At 43.2% G+C, this 13,710-nt stretch overlaps 1 long non-coding RNA gene across 1 annotated transcript in view; it reads left to right on the forward strand.

The window, feature by feature from the left end:
- LOC145356199 (uncharacterized) overlaps nt 1–13,710 on the forward strand; it is an 89,563-nt gene that overhangs the window by 37,372 nt on the left and 38,481 nt on the right. The window lies entirely within an intron of this gene.

The raw sequence follows: 13,710 nt of genomic DNA on the forward strand, positions 1-13,710 counted from the left end.
CTGGGGTGGGTGCAGGAAGAAGTCTCACAACACCAGCTTAAAGTCCAGCTGGTTTATTTGGAATCACGAGCTTTCGGAGTGCTGCTCCTTCATCATTGCGGCGTCTGCTGTAGAGCTGGTGTACAAGGCGGTTGAGGAGTGTGAGAGAGGTGCGCCAGCAGAGTCTCTCAGCACAGTCTGGATTGTAGGTCAATTTTAGTGGGTTTTTGATCTATATAGTCCTTTTGGGATCTTGTCTGCTTTCTTGAATCTTTGTAGAAACTTGATGTCTGTGACAATATGCATAATCTTCTTGGAGATCCACTCTGAGCCAGCAGTTTATTGTGTTGATGGTAGCCATGATGTGGACATGCTGGCATTGGACCGGGGTGGGCACAGTCAGAAGTTTCACAACACCAGGAGCACTCACCTGATGAAGGAGCAGCACTCCGAAAACTCGTGATTCCAAATAAACCTGCTGGACTTTAACCTGGTGTTCTGAGAATTCTTATTGTTACTTTTGGTGATGGAATATTTAAGACAATTATCATGGCTAAATAGTGATATGTCATTTTGATCAGGAAGCTTATTTCTTGCTGTTGTGCTTTAGACTAGGCAAAGTGACCATGGTCCCAGAAGACCATAGGCTGCTCTTGCCTTTGACTGGTGGTGACTTAACCTGAGGATCACCAAACCTCAGGTGAGGGACAAGCTTGAGAAGGCTGGATCTTCATGGATAACCTCAGCCGGTGCGGGAATTGAACCTGCGCTGTTGGTGTCACTCTGCATCACAAAGCAGCCATCCAGCCAATTAAGTTAAAGCGGCCCTTTTGGTGCTTGGAGTAAGAAAGATTAATTTACCTGAAAACAGTTTCGGCCAGTTGATCACTTGATCCATATTTCTATAGTCACCCAGAATGACTTAAAACAAAAAGCCACAGTTGCAGAATGGAGAACGGATAGCGACCATTCTCACCTACATACTATTTGACTGGTTGCTCAACAGTTCCCATTGTTAGGTTTCACGTTCTGTGACAGGAAGTTTAGGAATCCATATGTTGAGTTTTGGCTAAATCCACAAACAATAGGAGGTATGAATTCCACAAATGGTTTTGTCTTGGTTCATCATTAAAAGGAGGCACCCCACTCATGGTCATTCAATTAGGAACTTTCTTAAATGATATCCTCTTGTGCACATAATGTGTGTATTAACGTATCTGTCATTTCCCAGCCTATGTAGAAGTTGAAAAAAGTCACTTGACCTTTGACAGCAATCATGGTGGATTTTCAAAGTCCATTTTTAAAAAGAAACAGCTGTTCCATTTCTGCATCTGATAGACAAGGGAATTAAGGGTTATGGGGAGAAAGCGGGAAAGTGGAATTGATCCACTTCAGATCAGCCATGATCTTATTGAATGACGGGGCAGGTTCAAAGGGCTAGATGGCCTACTCTGCTCCTATTTCTTATGTTCTTATGTTTCTTATGTTCTTACTTAACATGGGAGAAGTGTCATTTATTTATTCCAACTTTTTTTTAGATATATTAATTTGTTCACACAACAATTTCCTTTTTTTAAAAGATTACATTGTGAGAACCGGATACAGCATACCTCGCAATGCTTGCACAATGGCACAGTGGTTAGCACTCCTGCTTCACAGCGCCAGGTGCCAGATTTGATTCCCAGCTTGGGTCACTGTGTGTGGAGGTTTCCTCTGGGTGCTTCCGTTTCCACTCACAGTCCAAAGATGTGTGGGGTAGGTGGATTGGCCATGCTAAAATGCCCCTTTCGTGTCAGTGGCACTAACTAGGGTAAATGCATGGGGTTGTGGGGATAGGGCTTGGGTGGGATTGTAGTCAGTGCAAACGTGATGGGCCGAATGGCCTCCTTCTGCACCTTCTATGATTTTATAATAAAAAGTTGGAGGCATGAAGAGATTCCCTGGTGTTACGCTGAAATGCTGCAATGCAGACAGGGGACGCAAAGGCTTGTTGACATCGGATGTGATTTTTTGGTTTGCGGGGGGGAATGTGGCTGACAAAATGAATGGTTAAGTGAAAAGATAAATAAGCCAGATCTGTGTAACTGGTACCAGCCATAAGCTGAGAGGAAAAAATACACACTTTGACCTTCTCCACCTACCTAGCTATTTCCTTATGATGGAGCAGAGTCAGCCTTGTCTTTCCCAACCTTCGCCCGCCACCCGAGTGAGAAAGAATTCAAAGTCCGCATTCAATAGTTGAACCTGAACAGATCGCTGTGAAGGTAATCCTAGCTGTTTGACATCGTCAGACCTGTTCAATAGCCAATGCGCACAGCGCTGTGAAAAGGCACAGAAAACAGGTAAGGAACACACTTACAAAAAAACAGCAACTCCCTAATGCAGTCTGCATCCTCATTCTGACCCTGCTCCGTGATTTCACTCGAGGCAAAGTAACAAAGCTGGATGAAACAACCACATATTTTAGTTCTCTCACCTTGTCAAGCTTTCATAGACTACAAAATGTCTTTCTTGCCTGTTAGCAGGTTTGGACTGTAGGTGAAACAATATTCACAGGCTGTCAACTCCATCCATGCAGCTCTTATTGATTTTTCGATACGTTGATTTGTTTGATTCCTGAGTCATCCAAATAAACCTTCAACGTATAATTTCCTTAAGTATAATGATGGAATGCCCTGAACAGCGCACAGTACTTGGATGTGTTCTAAATGATTTGGATATAAATTCAGCATTATTTTCAAATTCCCATATTTAACACCCCAGCACCTAAAACTAATTTCTCCAACTCCATCCCCAATTTTAAACATTTATGTAACTACTCAACTAAATTGCTTTGTTCTTTTGCTCTGTTAAGGATTGCACCATATAGGGTGTGCTTCCCCTCACCTTTTGACACCACTCTTCCCCAAATAGACTCATACACATCTCATACTGAGCACACCTGCCATTCATCCACCTACTTCCCTAGCTTATCTCTGCCCTCTTGAAATCACCAGCATTCTTTCTCAATTTTCCACATCTCTCATTTTGTATCACCAGAAAACTTTGATATTATTGCTCACAGCTTTTGTCCAAATTAGTTCCATAAATGGGAACTAAAATGATTCCCAGTACAGCTGCGCCACTACCTACAGGCTGCCAATCTGAAAAATAGCTTTTAATATAATCTGCTTTTGGTTTTCAGGACGAGTGGCACTTTATTAAACACATTCAGAAAATTCATATGTACCATATGCACTTTATTAATTTTTTTATTTATTAATTTTTTAAAAATTCATTTAATTTGGGCAAGCGCAGGGAGACTTTTACAAACTTATTCTGACTGCCTGTTTCCCAATTCAATCCCATCATTTGTTTAAACATTTCTGGATCATAGTGTCCAGTATGTGACAATGTTCAAACAGTATAGTAGACAGGAAGTGCATGCTTACTCCCAGCTAGTAAAGGATAAAGCCTCAAAAATATTGGTGTGTAGTGCCCATGCTGGAAAGGTGTACCACATATTTTGCTCATAATAGTCTATCCTCTGTCTGAGGTCCTCACTTGAAGGTCAGCTTGCCCTGAAGCAGGAAAACCTGTGCCACTTTTCTTAACAGATCCCCATTAGGCTACACAACCAAGGTAAGGTGCTAAAATGTACTTAAATGCGGAACCAAGAGGAACAGGAGTGTCCCACCTGACGTCACGTTCGAAGAATTCAGGTTGTGTTACTGAAGAGAAATCGACAATATTGTGTGAGAAATGGTTGGAGGGGCTGAGAACCAGAGGACATTTGAAGTGACCGACTAAAGAAGCAACTAAAAACATTTCTATGCAGTGAGTGGTCAGGATCTGGAATGCATCATCTGAGAGTGTGGTGCAGGCAGTTTCTCCAAAGGTGGTGGATTATTATCTGAAGAGAGAACATTTGCAGAGCTCAGGGATAAGTTGAGGGAAATAGGTTAGTTGACCTGTTCTTGCAGAGAACCAGCATGTAAACAATGGCCTCCCTGCTGTGTTATAACCAAACTATGATTCTACATGTTCCATGATGCACTCAGTAAGACAAACACATCTTAGTTGCAAGCAGCTGTTATTGACCAAGTTTGTTTCCATCTCCTGATTTGATTTGATTTGATTTATTATTGGCACACGTATTAACATAGAGTGAAAAGTATTGTTTCTTGTGCTATGCAGACAATACATACCATTCATACAGAAGGAAGTAAGAGAGTGCAGAATGTAATATTACAGTCATAGCTAGGGTGTAGAGAAAGATTAACTTAATGCAAGGTAAGTCCACTCAAAAGTCTGACAGCAGCAGGGAAGAAGCTGTTCTTGAGTCAGTTGGTACATGACCTCAGACTTCTGTATCTTTTTCCCCAACGGAAGAAGGTGGAAGAGAGAACGTCCAGGGTGCGTGGCATCCTTAATTATGCTGGCTGCTTTGCTGAGGCAGCAGGAAATGGAGACAGAGTCAATGGATGGGAGGCTGGTTTGCCTATGGATTGGGCTACATTCACAACCTTTTATAGTTCCTTGCAGTCTCGGGCAGAGCAGGAGCAATACCCAGCTGTGATACAACCAGAAAGAATGCTTTTTATGGTGCATCTGTAAAAGTTGCTGAGAGTTGTAGCGAACATTCTAATTTCCTTAGTCTTCTGAGAAAGTAGAGGTGTTGGTGGGCTTTCTTAACTATACTGTCAGCATAGGGAGACCAGGACAGGTTGTTGGTAATCTGGACATCTAAAAACTTGAAGCTCTCAACCCTTTCTACTTTCTCCCCGTTGATATAGATAGGGGCATGTTATCCTTTACTCTTCCTGAAGTTGATGACAATTTCCTTCATTTTGTTGACATTGAGGGAGAGAGGGGATCTTCTTGATTTGATTTATTATTGTCACATGTATTTGCATATAGTGAAAAGTATCGTTTCTTGTGCATTATACAGACAAAGCACTCTGTCCATAGAAAACGAAACGAGACAGTGCAGAATGTAATCTTACATCATAGCTAGGGTGTAGGCCCATATAAAAGTCTGATAGCAGCAGGGAAGAAGCTACTCTTGAGTTGGTTGGTACGTGACCTCAGAATTTTGTATCTTTTTCCCGACGGAAGAAGGTGGAATAGAGAATGTCCAGGATGCGTGTGGTCCTTGATAATGCTGGGGAAGTGTGGACGGAGTCAATGGATGGGGAGATGGTTTGCATGATGGTTTGGGCTGCATTCATGACCTTTTGTAGTTCCTTGCAGTCTTGGGCAGAGCAGGAGCCATACCAAGCTGCGATACAACCAGAAAGAATGCTTTCTATGGTGCATTTGTAAAAGTTAGTGAGAATGGTAGCTAACATATCAAATTTCCCCAGGTTGGAAGGCCGCAGAGAGGGCTCCACATTCTGTGGCCTGGGCTTTTGCAGAACTATGGAGTCTGTGACATACCCAAAATGTCAGATAGACCCAAATTTGGAAGTGCCACTCTATATCTGGCAGAAACCATTTTTTGCTGGGGTGTGTATGGGGTGGGTGGGGGGAAAAGAATCAGAGGTGGGAAGTGGCTTCCACATGTGGAAAACCCAAACTCGGTTGAAATTAGTGTTGGGTTCAAACAGCCCATTTTGGTGAAATGAGGGCCATATCCTGCAGTGTGAAGTTGATGAACTTTCAGATTAGATGTAAATGCTATTGGAGGGAGAATGGTGTCTGTAAAACTATGGAACTATTGAAATATTTAAATTTCCTACCCTTCAAAAATTAAAGAAAATCTGCTCACCTTTGTCAGTGAGAGTAAAAGAAATCTGTTTCAAAAACAATTTTTTGACGTAACCTTAAGTGCTTTCATTGAGATTGACTGTTTTTAACAGCATATCACTGTCACAGTGGGGACTGTGGACCAGATTTTACCATCAAATTGCACCCATTTTCAGGCAGGAAAACTTGGTAAAGTCGGGTAAAGTGAGGTGAGTAGCGTGATCTGCAACCATCTCCATGCCCGTTTCCCCTTTACCGGGTGCCTAAAATGGCCACAATTGGGACTGTGCCCGAAATGGACACAAACGTAATTTAAATGCATGCCATCATTTTAATGCATGCTGGACACCCAAACATACTGGCATTTTCCCCTTTATCACTATTTTTACCCATCCAGATTCAGCGCGAAACTGATATGGTCCACAAAGGTCCGGTTCAGGTGCTCCAACTTCTGAGATGGTAAGTTCAGGGCTTCCTATGGCACTCTGACTCCGTCAGCTGGCTCTCTGGTACAGGGGGAGGAGGGAGGTGGGCCAGATGGCTCTCTGTTGAGGAGGAAGGGAGGCACATCAGATCGCTCTCTGGTGGGGGAGAGGAAGGAGGCCGGTCAAATAGTTCTATGGTCGAGGAAGGCAGGAGGCGGGTCAGATAGCTCTCTGGTTGGGGGCACGAGGGAGGTGGGTCAGATAGTTCTCTGGTGAGGGGGAGGGAGGCAGGTTAGATGGCTCTCTGGTGGGAAAGGAAGGGGGGTCCATTTCCACTCTGCGTGCAATCAGTGGGTGGGGGAGCGGGGGCAGGGGCTGCAACTAGTCTGGATTGCAGGGGTTAGGGGGAATAAGTGGGACAGTTATATTGTGAGGGTGGGACAATGCCTGTGGGGGCCAGGGAGGAGGCATTATCCAGTCTGGGAGTGATGTGGTAGAAGAGCGTTTTTCTATTTTTTTTACAGTGCCTGCACAGTTGGAAGCTCTGATCAGAGTTGCAATGTTTTGGGCGTGATAAGTCCCTTCCACAGGCTATTGCAGCGCGATTCAAAATCACCTTTTTTTTTTAAAGCAGAGTGTGTATGGGGGTTCTGGAGAACAGGTCTAAAAATTGGATCTGAAACACTCCCAGATTCCGCACTTAGAATCAATATGGTAAAATCAGACCCTGTGAGTTCACAGTTTGATTGACAGCTCGAAGAGGTAATTAAAGAATTTTGATGTGTGGCTATGAACACAACGTTTGTTTTCATTGTGGATTAAGTACTTGATGGGAATTAAAAGTGTTGAGTGTGTTTTCAGAAATGAGTTTTTTTGCATATAGTGAAGTCTGCAACAGGTATTTCAAAGTTCATTTACTTTCATTTCAGCATTGCTCCTGAGGACTGTTGGTGGATATTAGATAAGTTGGCATTGGAGCTATCAGGAATCATGAGGCTGGGTTGAGGGCATGATTTGCATGGAAAAAATGAGAGCTATTGGGTGGTTGCGGGACATACATTGGAATGAATTATCAGTGAGTTAGCATAGAGGCTGAAGAGGTGAAACATCTGAGCGAGGCTGCATGTGTTGGCATGAAGAGTTTGAGAGGTGTGGGTGAGGCATGGGTTGGCATGAGTTGGCATGTAGGTGTATGGTGAGTGGGTAGGAACCAGAGAGAGGTGGTGAGGGCTAAGGAGCCTAGGTTTAATGAAATAACTAGGATGAAGTCCCAGAAGTTGGGGCTTTTAACCTGTTTACATTGAAACTCGGCTGCACCTGTGATCTGCATCTGGGAGCAGCAGGCCTGACTCCATCCCCCTGGAGTTCCCACCATTTGAGGCACTTCTCCCTGAGGTTTGCACAGTGAACCAGGGCATCTTACAACTTGGGTTACCAAGCCCCAGGCCTATGTTTTACCAGATCCTGTGTGTTTCCAGCCAAATGAAATTAGGGGAAAGTTACCTTTGTCTCATCCCGTGAAGCTAGCTCAAAGTGAAACGGGAATGATGAAAAAACTGTAGTTGGCAAATCCATTGGGTGGAAGTTTCCCATCCCACCCATGACTGGAATCCAAGCTGGCAGAACATGGACCATGCAATGGCCCATTGACCGTGGGTGGCACTTTCCGGTCTTGGGACAAGTGATGCTCGGGTGAGACCAAAAATTCCCAAAGTCAGTGGAGATTTCCGTTGTCAGATCCTTGCTCACGCAAATTCCATAGCGGGGGAGGTGGTAGAATACCGGCCATTATCTTCACACTGCACTGTCTACTTGGGGAAATATTTATTGCCACAGCATTTGAATGGCAAATGCCGATGACACCATGTGGAGGTGGTTGGGATGAACGGGTCTGGGGAAGTGTTTCCCAGCTTTAACACACGTAACTGATCTTGTCATCTGTGTCAATGATTCTACTTTACCCATGTGTGAGCTTGCTTCAGGGAATTTCACTGAACATCAATGTACAGCAGAGTATTGTAGTCATGATTTTCAGCATAGCTTGTGGGTATCAGTATGCACTCACAAAGCTATCCCGATTTCATTTGGTAATGCATCACCCTGGCACTATTAGGATCCTTGACTCCACCTGTCAGTATCCTGTATTACTACATAGGCCCTGAATTTACAGCAGAGTCATTCTTGATATTTAACCAGCGTATCTGAAACTGTATTGTCTGCTGTTGTTTAGGTGGAATCATAACCCACATGCATTAAATGAATCAATGCTAGTATCCCACAGTGTAATTTGAACAGCTATGTTTATACTACTATTAATCCAGTTTTCTTTTCGTTGTCATGATCAGTAACTCATTCCATCCAACACAGATTATTGTGGAATCCTTCTCCACTTGTGATAATCCAGCTCCCTCACGCTCTTGGAATCAGTAGCTCTGCCCAGCTGTCAGCATTTGCAGTCACCCCTGGTGTGAATACAATGCCTTACCCTCTATATCTAACCCAGTTTAGACTCATAAGGGCAGCAAAAAAAATGCCAAAATGCATACTTCACCTTAAACAGTTACAACATCTACTCCGAAAAAGGGACATTTTGGGAGACGATGACCCAGTGGTATTATCACTAGACTATTAATCCAGAAACTCAGTTAACGTTCTGGAGGCCAGGATTTGAATCCCACCACAGCAGATGGTGGAATTTGAATTCAATAAAATGACCATGAAGCCATTGTTAATTTTTGGAAAAACTCATCTGGTTCACTAATGTCCTTTAGGGAAGGAAATCTGCTGTCCTTACCCAGTCTGGCCTACATATGACTCCAGATCCACAGCAACGTGATTGTTCCTCAACTGCCATCCAAGGGCAACTAGGGTTGGGCAATAATTGCTGGTCAGCCAGTGACACCCATGCCTCACAAATTAATTTTTTAAAAATCCCACTCTGAGTGCAAGAAATTAAAGCCTCGATACCTGACTTTGACTTGTATTACAATGATGGTGCAATGCTATGGATATCTTCATTTAATAAATATTTAATAATCCCACCGCGCATCTTGTTGCTCCAAAAAGATTAATTTCCTCAAGTATATATCCTTAACCAAACCTCTAAAGGTCAGAAGCGACTCTGAGGAAAATCAGAATAGCAAACTCAGAGTTCGGAGAGATGACACACTTAGGCACAACATTAAAAGAAATCTCCTGCAAAATTCCATAAATCAGGGCAGCTTGCTGTTTCCTAAGTATTAGTCTGAATGATCAGTTATTAAAGAAATAATTTTGAAGAAAGCAATTAAATACAAAATACTGTGTGATATTTGTAGTTAACATAAAATTTCAGTCGATTTGTATGGGACAAAAATCAAATAAATAATTTAGCAGGCAGAAATAAAAGATGCTGTAATTGATATTTATTTAAAAAAAGACTGGAATCTGCCTTATTATATTACCATTTTGACCCTTTCTTAAAACCATGAAAAAGGACCATTTATTGTTCCCACTAATTGTCCCGATATGTCTGTGCTTGGTCGATTGTTCAGAGCGATTGAGGAAGAGGCGTTTGTGCCTTGCCAAGTGAATGAAACGAGCCTAATTAGAAAAAAAACTAAAAGGTATCATATTAAATAACTGGAACGGTGCTATTAATATTTATATAAGAGGGTCAGCACCGAGCTGGTATGAAACTCTCCTTCAGTTAATATTCTGCCTAATGCTGTCTGGGAGTATTCTTTACTAACTGGGTAAAATCGGAAGAATAAAGGCTGGCAATCACTATTTCTCGAATCAAGTGGTTGAACAGTCAGTAATGAGGCAGACAAGTAGACCTTCCCCATCCTTAGCGGATACGGAGGGCAGGGATTGCATGGATTCTTTCATTCCATTATGCATGTTGTCTAAAGGCCTGTCCTGTAGGAAGCTGTAATGTGGGCGGATTCTCATTATTTCTCCAGGTTCTGCATTGCCAAGGCTAGGGCTGAAGCTGTAATGTAAGTTTCTGTTGCCTAATTGACAAATTCTCATTTCCAATTCAGTTTGCACACCCCCCCCCCCCCCAACCCCCACTCCTCCTCTCTTAACATCCTCTGATAAAATTCAAACATCTTTTTTTCTCTTCGGTATAATTTTTTCATTTCCAAAGACTCTGCTCACATCTGAGCAGCCTGAGGAAGACTGATAGGGGATAACAGTGCGTGAAAATCAAATAGGAAGTAGGGGAGTGATCAGCAACAATGTGGGATTCTCACTGCCCAAAACCTCTGCACCCAACAACTTCAAGGGCAAGTGTCAAAAGATAAAGAAATATCAAGGTTCATTTTACCATATGGAGACTTGTTGGTGGTATAATTGTTGCAAAAATTCACATTTTACAGCGCATGATTTTTTAGGAGACTTAATGAGACCATGCTAATACCAGGCACAAAAAAAATTTAAATACAATATTTATTAAGATAATGTCTCTCGTGGTTGCTGTGCTGCCTGGTCTGTATCTCTTTCCCCATCATCCACACACACTGCCTGACTCGCTTTAGTAACAGCAAAATGCCTGACTGGTAGCATTTAAGGGGGGGGGGAGGGAGGGGAATCTACTGATGATCATGAAACCATTGTCGATTGAAGGAAAAACCCATCTCATTCACTAAAGTCCTTTAGGGAAGGAAATGTGCTGTCCTTACCTGGTCTGTGTTACATGTGACTCCAGAGCCACAGCTTTGCGGTTGATTCTCAACTATCCTTGGAAATGGCTGAAGGAGCCATTCAGTTTCAAGGGCAACAAGGGATGGACAACAAATGCTGGCCAGCCAGCGACACCCAGGGCCCATGAATGAATACAAAACAAAAGGCACAGCTGTTAATTCTGTTGGACCGTCAAACATGCCCTTGCAAGTCTACTCCCACCAGGAGATCAGTCTATGTGCTTGCAAGGGGTGACCCACATTATTATGCACACTATTACATTTCCCCCTTGAGGAATAATTAAGAGGAGACGGCACAGTGGCACAATGGGCAGCACCGCTGCCTCACAGCACCAGAGACCCTCGTTCAATTCCAGCCACATTCATGTCTGTGTGAGGTTTGCACATTTTCCCTGTGTCTGCGTGGGTTTCCTCCAAGTGCCCCAGTTTCCTCACACAGGCCAAAGTTGTGCAGGTCAGGTTATTGGCCATGCTAAATTGCTACTTAGTGTCAGGGGGACTAACTAGGGTAAATACGTGGGGCTATAGGGATAGGGGTCAGGAGGTCAGTGCAGATTTGATGGGCCAAATGGCCTCCTTCTGCACCGTAGGGATTCCATGGATGACAGAATTCCCTGTGCAATGGCATCCCATGTGGGCATCATATCAACTGCATGCCCATATCAACAGAACAGCTCAGTGAATGTTCACATGATGTCCAACCACATGGATTTCATTATTTCCATCAAGAATGGTCATTGAGGAAGCAGCCCTCATGTATTCATGACACATATGACGCCTAAATTCTTTGAAGGAGAAGAAACTGAGAAAGGAAACAACTGTTAATTGGGCACAGAGTTGATTTTGGTGCTAGTGCTGATCCTACAAAAAAAACGTTGTAACTGCTGAGAATTACTTCAGCCTAAAATTTACTGTTCCTCAACTGCCACTTTGATCCGATGGAAAAACCTGTCATTCAGCTTTGGCCCATTGAGCGGACAAAGGGATGGGGTGCCAGCTTCACTCCTCAGGGCTACAGAAATTCCCAGCTTTGGTTTCTGACCCAGAAGAAATATTCGCCAAAGTGTAGATCATGTTTATCTTTGCCCTGATCCCAGCGAACATCTTCCAAGGGGGATGGGATTGATAGCATTGACTCAGTCAACAATCTCCAGACTTACAGCTCATACCTGTGCCCTAACTGAAGAGTGACCTCAACCATTCCCCCCAGACAGAGCCAAGCTCCATTCATTAACTGACTGGAGCAATGGCAGCAGCTGAATGATTGCTCTAATAGTATTGACCTGCCTGCCCACATTGCAGACTCTGAAATACCTGTTGTGTTCTTCCAGAATTTTCTGCTTCTCTCTCCAGTTTCAATTTCTGACATTTTCAGCATTTCTCTTTCCAATTTCAGCAAGCAGTGTCAGCTGTCAACATCATAACTACCCTTTTCAGTGCTGACTTGCAACCATTTAAGAGCTATTTCCTGATCAGAATTGGTACTTCTTGGTCAAGCATACTCTCAGGGGTATACATCTCACATGCCAGTAGGCTTTTGGAAACAGCAAGGAGAATGTCGGTCATGGGGTTCACCAGAACTGACCCTCAGCTCTTCATCTGAACCACGGTAAGAAGTCTCACAACACCAGGTTAAAGTCCAACAGGTTTATTTTGTAGCATGAGCTTTCGGAGGACTGCCCCTTTACCAGGTAACTCACCTGATAAGAGAGCAGCACTCTGAAAGCTCGTGCTGCCAAATAAACCTGTTGGACTTTAACCTGATATTGTGAGACTTCTTACTGTGCCTACCCCAATCCCAATGTCCACATCATTTGAACCACAGGCCAGCTTAACTGATCTTTGCCATTCATATCAGGCTGGTCCAATTAAACCTGCTATTAGAAACAATTACCAAGAAACAGAATCCTTTAGGAACACAGGAATAGGAGTAGGCCATTCACCCATCGAGCCTATTCTGTCATTTAATGAGATCATATCTGATCTGTGGCCTAATTCCATATACTTACCTTTGGCCCATATCCCTTATTACAATGCTCAACAAATCTTTCTCTGATTTAAAGGTAGCAACTGATCTAGCCATTTGTGGAAGAGAGTTCCAAGCCTTTACCACCCTTTGAGTGTAGAAGTGCTTCCTAAACATCTCTCCTGATTGGTCTGGTCCTAATTTTTAGACTATGGTCCCTCATCGTAGAATCTCTAGTCAGTGGAAATAGTTTGGCCGGCATTCTCCCGGCAGTGTAGCGGGAGACATCTGCGGGGGTCCTTTTGCGAGGTTCACAACCAGCGTCTGTCTGGTCGTGAGTCTCCTGGGCATTTTTTTTTAGCACAATCAGTTCTGTGCTTATTTCTGCCGCGGAGCCGATTATCATTTGGAAATTACAATTTTCTTATGATTCGTTTCCTCCCACAGTCCAAAGATGTGCTGGTTAGGCGCATTGGCCATGCTAAATTCTCCCTCAGTGTACCCGAACGGGTGCCAGAGAGTGGCAACTAGGAGATTTTCACAGTAACTTTATTGCAGTGTTAATATAAGCATACTTGTGACTAATAAAAATCTTCACTTTTACATTTACTTTCAGTTCCCTGTTCAAAAATTAATCCATGCAATCTTCCCCTAGGCAGGAAGAGCTTTGGGCTGGGATTAGATTTTAAACTCTGCATGCACATCCTCTGAAGTTATGGTCACCGTTGAATAAGCTCGAGGGGAAATCTGTATTTAACGTCTCTTGGTACTTTCATCAAGTCAGTTGGGTTTTAGAAGGCTTCTGGAAACCCGCATTGTTTGAGAGTTTGTGAACTAGAGTAAGCCTATTAAGGAATCGGCAACATCATAAAAGTTAGTGACAAATGCTTTGACAACTGCAAATGTCTTTATATTATATGGAAGA

This window comes from Carcharhinus amblyrhynchos, chromosome 20 (genome assembly GCF_965287045.1).
Source record: "Carcharhinus amblyrhynchos chromosome 20, sCarAmb.v2.hapA, whole genome shotgun sequence".
NCBI classification, from domain to species: Eukaryota; Metazoa; Chordata; class Chondrichthyes; order Carcharhiniformes; family Carcharhinidae; genus Carcharhinus; species Carcharhinus amblyrhynchos.